Raw genomic sequence first — 9471 nt, 5'->3', positions numbered from 1 at the left:
CAACAGGAAAGCATACAAGTGTATTTAACATAAGTTTTGTGTGATATGAGAGACTAGAAATGAAGACCCAAAGAAACAGGGAAACATTTGTAGTTTTATGATAGGTTGACAAAAAGAAGATAGTTATGCAGAAGTGTAATTATACAAAGAGGGTATGATGTAATGATAATAAACTGGGGGAACTTAGCAAGGCTTACTTGTTCAGGTTCTTCTGTGTGTCCCTGTGTCTTCAGAGAAAAACATGTTCCTTTCCTTCAGTTATAGGAAGGACACCTTTGGAATGAAGATTTCATGACCTGCTTTTTAGGGGAGAAGGGCTAGGGCAAGATGAGAGTGAACTACTTGCTTCTGTGGTTTTGTCAAATGTCAAGATGTCATATCTTGGGGTAGCACGTTCTGAACCCCATCATCTGAGTTATCTTATTTAGTTATTTACTTGGTGGTTGCAAGAAAGCTTCCCAAAACAGGAACTCTGTTTTATTCATAACTATAGATCCAGAGCTTTTCACAACAAATTCCTATGTAGTGTTTGCATTTCTGACCGTTTGCTTGAATTACCTCTACTATTGTTTATTCCAAAACCACTCCTTTGGCTTCTGTGACATCAGTTGTCCTGACTTTCTTTCCACTCCTCTGATACTTGTCATAGTCTTCTTCATAGGACACTCTTCTCAAATAACTGCAGGTTCAAAACTCTTCTTTTTTTTTTTTCTTTTTGAAACAGCATCTTGCTCTGTCACCTAGGCTAAAGAGTGTAGTGGCTCGATCTCGGCTCATTGCAACCTCTGTCCCTCAGGTTCAAGCGATTCTCCTGCCTCAGCGTTCCTGTGTAGGTAGGATTACAGGCACGCGCTACGACGCTGGGCTGATTTTTTGTATTTTTAGTAGAGACAGGGTTTCACCATGTTGGTCAGGCTGGTCTCGAACTCCTGGCCTCAGGTGATCCACCCATCTGGGCCTCCCAACGTGCTGGGATTACAGGCATGAGCCAAGGCGCCCGGCCGAAACTCCTTTTAAACCACTTAGATTGGAATGCTGCTGTTGAAATTGCATTGGGTGATATTTACTATCTCTTGAAGAGCTACTTTAAAAAAATAATAACAGTTGTATTAATCAGGATTCTCCAGAGATACAGAACCAATAGGAGGTGTGTATATACAGAAAGATATTTATTTTAAGGCATAGGTTCACACAGTTGTGGAGGTTGACAAAGATTATTTGGTCAAACTTTAGTCAGTCTTCTGGGCCCATCTGTGCTATTCCTTGTAAAACCAGTTTTAGCAAGAATCCTGATAACAGTGTAGCAAGAATCCCCTACCCTTGATATCTGCTCCCGCTCGATATCTGATCAGGTTCCTCATCCTCCACCATCCCCCAGGTAAGTTCTGATGGCCCTGGCCTGTCTTCAGCAAGAATCCTGCTAAGTCTGTTTAGCCAGAATCCCCTTATCCCTGATGCTTCCTCTTAGTAGTTTTCCATCCACTGATCACCCACCACCCTGATCCTTGGCTATAAATTCCCACTTGTCCATGCAGTGTTCAGAGTTGAGCCCAATCTCTTCTCTACTGCAAGACTCCTTTGTGGACCCTATTACCTACCATGATGGGCCTGAATAAAGTCTCTCTTACCATGATTTAGTAAGTGTCGTTAAGCGAAGAGCCTCAGATCGCAGCCCGCTGCCACCTGCGTCCTGGGCTAAGAGGAAGCATCAAGGATAAGGGGGATTCCGGCTAAACAGACTTCTTGCTACCTGCCCGAGGTCCTTGTCAGTTCTTAAGGACAGGTGCTTTGCATTATCCTCCAGCACTCTCCCGCCCACTGCAACATTCCCCTCTCACCATGCAGGCGGTAAGTAGATTTTGGTTGAAAATATTTATCTAGGGCCAGGCGCGGTGACTCAAGCCTGTAATCCCAGCACTTTGGGAGGCCGAGACGGGCGGATCACGAGGTCAGGAGATCGAGACCATTCTAGTGAACACGGTGAAACCCCGTCTCTACTAAAAAATACAAAAAACTAGCCGGGCGAGGTGGCGGGCGCCTGTAGTCCCAGCTACTCGGGAGGATGAGGCAGGAGAATGGCGTCAACCCGGGAGGCGGAACTTGCAGTGAGCTGAGATCCGGGCGACAGAGCGCGACTCCGTCTCAAAAAAAAAGAAAAAGAAAAAGAAAAAAGAAAATATTTATCCAGCAAGAGATAAATTGCTGGATGGCGGGCTAGTCACCGCCCGGGTAGTCGCCACTTCGCTTAAAGGCGGAGCTGTTGTTAGAAATCCAGGTTCCGAAAATAAGTAACAACCATTGCCCGTGACCCCGCTCCTTTCTGTGGCAACACTCTTCCAATGACCCCTTTTAGGCCAAGAGGAAGCCCCGCAGAAGTGATAGGGAGAGGGGGAAAACTGTTTTACAGAGGCGAAACCACTCGGCCGTACGGACATTTCCTGTTTTCAACGTGACCATACATATTTTTTGGAGTAGAAAAAATCTTTGCGACCTGTTACAGTCCGCCCGGTTTCGAACCAGGGACTTTTCGCGTCTGAAGCGAACGTGATAACCACTACACTACGGAAACAACCTCTACGAGGGTTCTAAGAGGGCTTTGCTGCAGGGCCTGGACTGTTCCTTATATGTGTGTCTGGAAAATGATCGTCGTGGTGCAGTTCTCTCCTTTTACTGTTTTCGAAAACAAAAGCAATTCATAACCAAGCTTCCCCAGGACTCCAATTCCCGCACAAATTTCAAACATGGAAAGTTAGAACAGAATGCTGGAGAATTTTATTTCAAGACCTCCCTATGTTGTCTGTGCACGTTACTTTATCTGCACAACCCACCCGGATAGTCATATCTTGGCGACTTTTGGGAAAACCATGAACGACCTGAGTGAGACCAGGAGATGATTGGAGGCCATTAGCACTTTCTGCCACAGCTGCTCTCATCATTTTGTTTGACGTCAATTAACTAGAAATAGTCATGGCTTCTGGAAAATATTGGGAAGTAGATGAAACATGTAGAGAACACCACCAACTCTGCTCCACTAGAACGCTTCCACTTCCCGCCCAGCAGTTGGAATCCCAGGTTCCACATAGGAAGAGGAGGGGTCAGGCTCCTCCCAGCTGCACACGTCATGAACTTTCTGAGGCTCCACCTCACTGGGCAGGCTGGTTGGAATCCAGGAACCCCCTCCCACCTGACTGTCTCACTATCTCGGGGGTATATTGAGTGTCTAATCCCATGTCACCAACTAGTTCACAGGGACCTTTATCACCTTACCGTTCTATAGAACACCATACTGGTCTCTTACATTAATTATATTTTTAGTGACAAAAAGGTAGCAACTACTCTATAACATCGGTAAGACATTTGTATGCCAGACGGTGGGAAATAAACCTCACAAAAAATCAGAGCCTTACTACCTCAGTGAAATTTCTAGGGGTCCAGTTGTCTGAAGCATTATGAGTTGCTGCATCTGATACCTTTCCTTATTAAGAAAGTGGTGGCGGGGCGCGGTGGCTCACGCCTGTAATCCCAACACTTTGGGAGGCCGAGGCGGGCGGATCACGAGGTCAGGAGATAGAGACCATCCTGGCTAACAGAGTGAAACCCTGTCTCTACTAAAAAAAAAAATACAAAAAAATTAGCCAGACGTGGTGGCGGGCGCCTGTAGTCCCAGCTACTTGGGAGGCTGAGGCAGGAGAATGGCATGAACCCGGGAGGCGGAGCTTGCAGTGAACCTGGGCGACAGAGTGAGACTCTGTCTCAAAAAAAATTAAAATTAAAATTAAAAAATAAAAAAAAGAAAGTGGTACAATACTGAGTAGAACTCTTTGGATTTGGGAGGCAACATTTGGACACACTACACCAAACGATTTATCAAGTAACCTGAAAATATCCCAGTTTTGAGTTATCCCAGTTTTGAGTGGGGGTCCTAGAACGTTCTGCTACAGGACCACGTTGCAGCTCATGCGACTCTGCCACTGGGACCATAAGAACCAGAAGAGTTGATCTTGCTTAGCGTCGAAGAAGAGGGATGTTATCTGGAGGCTGTGGCAAATTTCTACAGGTGAATCACAGCACAGAACTTCAGAATTTCAGAGCAAAGTTATGCCATCCTCTGTGGGTAACTACTCTTCTTTCGACAAATAGCTTTTAGTTTGCTACCAGGTTCTTAGTACAGTTTGAATGCTTGGCCACATGCCACCACATTACCATATGGCCTCAGATCAGGTGCAGATCTTGAACTGGATAGTATGTGTTACCAAGACATAAATTTAGACATGCACAGCAGCATTTCATTATCAAATGGAAATGGGATGTATTCGATAAAGCTTGAGCAGGTCCTAAAGGCGCAAACAGGTTGCATGAGGAAGTGGCACAGATGTTCATGGCATCTACTCTTGCTACATTGCCTTTTCTGTGTGTGTGTGTGTGCGCGCGCGCGCGCATCTACATCTATGGCCTCATAAGAGTTCTAAATGACCAGTTGACTGAAGAAGAAAAAAGAAGAAAATACTCAAGAATGGTATATAGATGTTCTGCACAATATGCAGGCATCACTTGAAAGTAAACAGTTGCAGCCCCACAGCCCCACATACAAATAAACAAGACAGGCTAGCAGCGAGAATTACAGCGCGCAGGGCCCTACGCATTTGTGTTTTTGATGCATAAATAGTCCCCTAGATGGCTGTGATGGCCGAGTGGTTAAGGTGTTGGACTCGAAATCCAATGGGGTCTTCCCCACGCAGGTTCAAATCCTGCTCACAGCGCTTCTACTTTTTTTCTCAATCACAAACTGCTGTGACTCTCAGTCTTTCTGGTGTCGCCATGGGCCGCCGTCCCGCTGGTTGTTACCAGTATTGTAAAAACAAGCTGTACCCGAAGTCTTGCTTTTGCTGAGGAGCCCCTCAGGCCAAGATTCCCATCTTTGACCCGGGGCGGAAGCAAGCAAAAGTGGAATGAGTTTCCGCTCTGTGGCCACATGGTGTCAGATGAATATGAGCTTCTCTCCTCTGAAGCCCTGGTGGCTGCCCAAATTTGTGTCAGTAAGTACATGGCAAAAAGTTGTGGCAAAAATGACTTTCATATCCGAGGGCGGCTGCACCCCTTCCACGTCATCTGCATCAACAAGATGTTGTCCTGTGCTGGGACTGACAGGCTCCAAACGGGTATGAGAGGTGCCTTTGGAAAGCCCGCAGGGCACTGTGGCCAGGATTCTCATTGGCCAAGTTATCATGTCCATCCGCACCAAGCTGCAGAACAAGGAGCATGTGATTGAGGCCCTAAGCAGGGCCAAGTTCAAGTTCCCTGGCCGCCAGAAGGTCCACATTTCAAAGAAGGGGGGGGGGGGGGGTTCACCAAGTTCAATGCGAATGAATTTGAAGACATGGTGGCTGAGAAGCGGCTCATCCCAGATGGTTGTGGGGTCAGTTACATCCGGATCTTGGCCCTCTGGACAAGGGTGCGCCTTGCACTCATGAGGGCTTCCACTGTGCTGCCTCCTCTTAATACTCACCATAAATCCTACTTTCTGTCCAAAAACAAACAAACAAACAAACAAAAAAAGCAGTGAGTAGAAATGAGGAAATTGAGACAAAAGGAGGATACACAACTTGGCCAAGGCTACAAGGAAAGAGTCGGGATAAAGGCTCTGTGCACTGTGGCTGCAATGGGGCCCAAAACTCCTGAGCTTCTCACTTTCAGAGGAGAGGACCACCCACCCCCGTTTATAAATACTTTTGCATTTTCACGAGCCTATTTCGCCTACATTGAGTCCTTAAATAATATTTAGCCAATTTAATGATGACTTATAATTTAACTTCATAATTATATTAACTCCAAGTTTCTAGGTTGTTAAATGAATTTTGTTCTTAAAATGTTTACCTTTTTTTTTTCCTTTTGAGACTGGCAGGGCGGGGGGGTGGCAGCACCGTGTCTCGCTATGTTGCCCAGGCTGTTCTCGAAGTCCTGGGCTTAAGCGATCCTCCCGCCTAGGCCTCCCAAAGTGCTGAGATTACAGGCGTGAGCCGCTGTGCCCAGTCAAAATGTTTACCTTTATTGAATTGCTACATCAATTTTACCTAATTTGGGGAAGGGGGATGTTTCTTTTCTTTCTTTTTTCTTTTTTCTTTTCTTTCTTTCTTTCTTTCTTTTTTTTTTTTTTTTTGAGACGGAATATCACCCTTGTTGCCCAGGCTGGAGAGCAATGGCGCTATCTAGGCTCACTGCAAACTTCGCCTCCCAGGTTCAAGCCATTCTCCTGCCTCAGCCTCCCGAGCTGGATTACAGGCATGTGCCACCACGCCCGGCTAATTTTTTGTGTGTTTTCAGTAGAGACGTGGCTTCACCATGTTGGCCAGGCTGGTGTTGAACTCCTGACCTCAGGTGATCCGCCCGCCTCAACCTCCCACAGTGCTGGGATTACAGGCGTGAGCCACTGCGCCCAGCCTGGGAGATGTTTCTTAAAATCTTTTCTGTTGCATAGAGTCTGAAATTATTTCATCTGTAATGGTTTTGTGGTTATGGTTCTTTTGTTATGATTCTTTGGAGAATGAGATGGAAAACATATGATGTATACCCCAAGAATGTATTTTATTCCATTTTCTTTTACATTATCTCAAAATTTAAAAGTATTTGGGTCTCCGACTACTGTTCCACATGAAGCATCAGTATCCAACACAAGTATATTAAAAAATGAAATTATTTAATGAATGAATAGATGAACCGACTGCATAAATTAACGAAACTTTCACAAGTGCAATAGACACAATGGGGCGGTGGCTCACGCTTATTATCCCAGCACTTTGGGAGGCCAAGGCAGGCGGATCACCTGAGGCCAGAAGTTCGAAACCAGCCTGGCCAACATGGTGAAACCCCGTTTCTACTAAAAATACAAAAATTAGCCGGGAATGGTGGCCCGTGCCTGTAATCCCAGCTACTCGGGAGGCTGAGATGGAAGAATCACTTGAACCCGGGAGGTGGAGGTTGCAGTGAGCTGAGATGGCGCCACTGCACTCCAGCCTGGGAGACAGTGCCAGAGTGCGTCTCAAGAAAAAAAAAAAAGCAATTTCCGAAGAGACTTAAGGTCTCTCAAATTTCAGTTTGATGCTTAACATTAAACCAGACTTAAAGTTCAGGATTGTGCTGTGCAGCAGTACGGGCAAGGTGAAGAGCCAAATCAGATCAATTTTCTTCCAAAGGACATTAAGAACCTGTTTCTGTCTTTTTTGCAGACGGAGTCTTGCTCTGTCGCCCAGGCTGGAGTGCAGTGGCGTGATCTCGGCTCACTACAACTTAGCCTCCCGGGTTCACGCCATTCTCCTGCCTCAGTCTCCCAAGTAGCTGGGACTACAGGCGCCCGCCACCACGCTGGGCTAATTTTTTTGTATTTTCGGTAGAGATGGGGTTTCACCGTGTTAGCCAGGATGGTCTCCATCTCCTAATCTCGTGATACGCCTGCCTCGGCCTCCCCAAGTGCTGGGATTACAGGCGTGAGCCACCACGTCCGGCCCTGTTTCTGTCTTTAATTAGAAAACACACAGAAAGGCCAGGCGCGGTGACTCACGCCTGTAATCCCAGCGCTTTGAGAGGCTGAAGTGGGCGGATCACCTGAGGTCGGGAGTTCGAATCCGGCCTGACCAACATGGAGAAACCCTATTTCTACTAAAAATACAAAATTAGACAGGCGTGGGTGGCGCATGCCTGTAATCCCAGCTACTCGGGAGGCTGAGTCAGGAGAATCGCTTGACCCCAGGAGACGGAGGTTGCGGTGAGCCGAGATCGCCCCATTGCACTCCAGCCTGGTCATCAAGAGCAAAACTCCATTTCAAAAAAAAAAAAAAGAAAAAAAGGAAAACAGACAGGAATATATTTTTCTTTAAAAACAAAAACAAAAACAAAAAAATGCCGGGCGCGGTGGCTCACGCCTGTAATCCCAGCACTTGGGAAGCAGAGGCAGGCAGATCACTTGAGGTCAGGAATTCGAGACCAGCCTGGCCAAAATGGTGAAACCCCGTCTCTACTTAAAATACAAAAATTATCCGAGCGTGGTGGAAGGCGCCTGTAATACCAGCTACTCGGGAGGCTGAGGCAAGCGAATTGCTTGAACCCCGGAGGCGGAAGTTGTAGTGAGCCGAAATTGCGTCATTGCACTACACAGCCTGGGAGACTGGGGGGAAAAAGTAGTTTCCGAGCCAGCCAGGAGTCGAACCTAGAATCTTCTGATCCGTAGTCAGACGCGTTATCCATTGCGCCACTGGCCCGTCGACAAAAAAAAATGACGATTATCTGTTCTTCGTTAGGATCCCTAAGAAAATAGTAGATTTGCAATGCAACCAGGCACACATTGAACAAGACTGCGGATTCTGGCAAAGCGCGATTTTCTTTGTGGTCAATTTAAACAAGTTTCACTCCCTTCAGATATTTATATTTATAAAGAAATTTTCTGCTTTGGAACATCATGGACGTAATAGAGTTACTGTCGTTCACATTTTTTTCGTTGATGTGCCCGCTTCGTTTTTTTTTTTTTTTTTTTTTTTTTTCTTTATGAGATGGAGTCTCCTTCTGTCACTTAGGCTGGAGTGCAGTGGCATGATCTCGGCTCACTGCAATCTCCGCCTCCCCGGTTCAAGCGATTCTCCTGCCTCAGCCTTTCGAGGAGCTGGGATCACAGGCGCGCGCCACCACGCCAGGTTAATTTTTTGTGTTTTTAGTAGAGACAGGGTCTCACCATGTTGGCCAGGCTGGTGTCGAACTCCTGACCTCAAGTCATCAACCTGCCTCTGCCTCCCAAACCGTTGGGATTACAGGTGTAAGCCACCGCACGCGGCCTGGGAGATGTTTCTTAATGTCTTTTCTGTTGCATAAAGTATGAAATTATTTCCTCTGTAATGATTCTTTGGTTGCGTTTCTTTTGTTATGGTTCTTTGGAGAATGAAATGGAAAACATACGATGTATAACTCAGTAAAGTATTCCATTTTCTTTTTCATTATCTCAAAATTTAAAAGTATTTGCATCACTGACTACTGTTCCACACAAAGCATCGGTATCCAACACAAGTAGGTTTTTTAAAAATGAAATTATTTAATGCATGAGCAGATGAACCGAATGCATAAATTAATGAAGCTTTCACAAGTACAATAGACACAAGGGGGCGGTGGCTCACGTTTGTAATTCCCTCACTTTGGGAGGCCGAGGCGGGCGGATCACCCGAGGTCCGGAGCTGGAGACCAGCCTGGCCAACATGATGAAACCCCATCTCTACTAAAAATACAAAAATTAGCCGGGAGTGGTCGCGCGCGCCTGCAATCCCAACTACTCAATAGACTGAGGCAGGAGAATCCCTTGAACCCGGGAGGCGGGGGTTGCAGTGAGCCAAGATCGTGCCACTGCACCCCAGCCTGGGCGAGAGAGCGAGTCTCCGTCTTATTTAAAAGAAGGAGAAGGAGAAGGAGAAGGAGAAGGAGAAGGAGAAGGAGAAG

The 9471-nt window shown here is 46.4% G+C and overlaps 3 non-coding genes and 1 pseudogene across 3 annotated transcripts; 2 read left to right on the top strand and 2 right to left on the bottom strand.

Annotated features, from left to right (window-relative positions):
* Positions 1 to 2492: 2492 nt before the first annotated feature.
* On the bottom strand, positions 2493 to 2569 carry TRNAL-CAG. The gene has a single exon. It is a non-coding gene; the product is annotated as a tRNA-Leu (tRNA).
* Positions 2570 to 4677: 2108 nt separating this feature from the next.
* TRNAS-CGA lies at positions 4678 to 4760 on the top strand. Its single transcript has one exon. It is a non-coding gene; the product is annotated as a tRNA-Ser (tRNA).
* A 58-nt stretch (positions 4761 to 4818) lies between these two features.
* Positions 4819 to 5290, top strand: LOC111525988 (annotated as a pseudogene).
* Positions 5291 to 8179: 2889 nt separating this feature from the next.
* Positions 8180 to 8252, bottom strand: TRNAR-ACG. Its single transcript has one exon. It is a non-coding gene; the product is annotated as a tRNA-Arg (tRNA).
* Positions 8253 to 9471: the final 1219 nt, after the last annotated feature.

Source organism: Piliocolobus tephrosceles, chromosome 5 (assembly GCF_002776525.5).
Source record: "Piliocolobus tephrosceles isolate RC106 chromosome 5, ASM277652v3, whole genome shotgun sequence".
In the NCBI taxonomy this organism is placed as follows: domain Eukaryota; kingdom Metazoa; phylum Chordata; class Mammalia; order Primates; family Cercopithecidae; genus Piliocolobus; species Piliocolobus tephrosceles.
The sequence above is the reverse complement of the archived record's forward strand: the minus strand, read 5'-3'. Positions and strand labels throughout refer to the sequence as shown.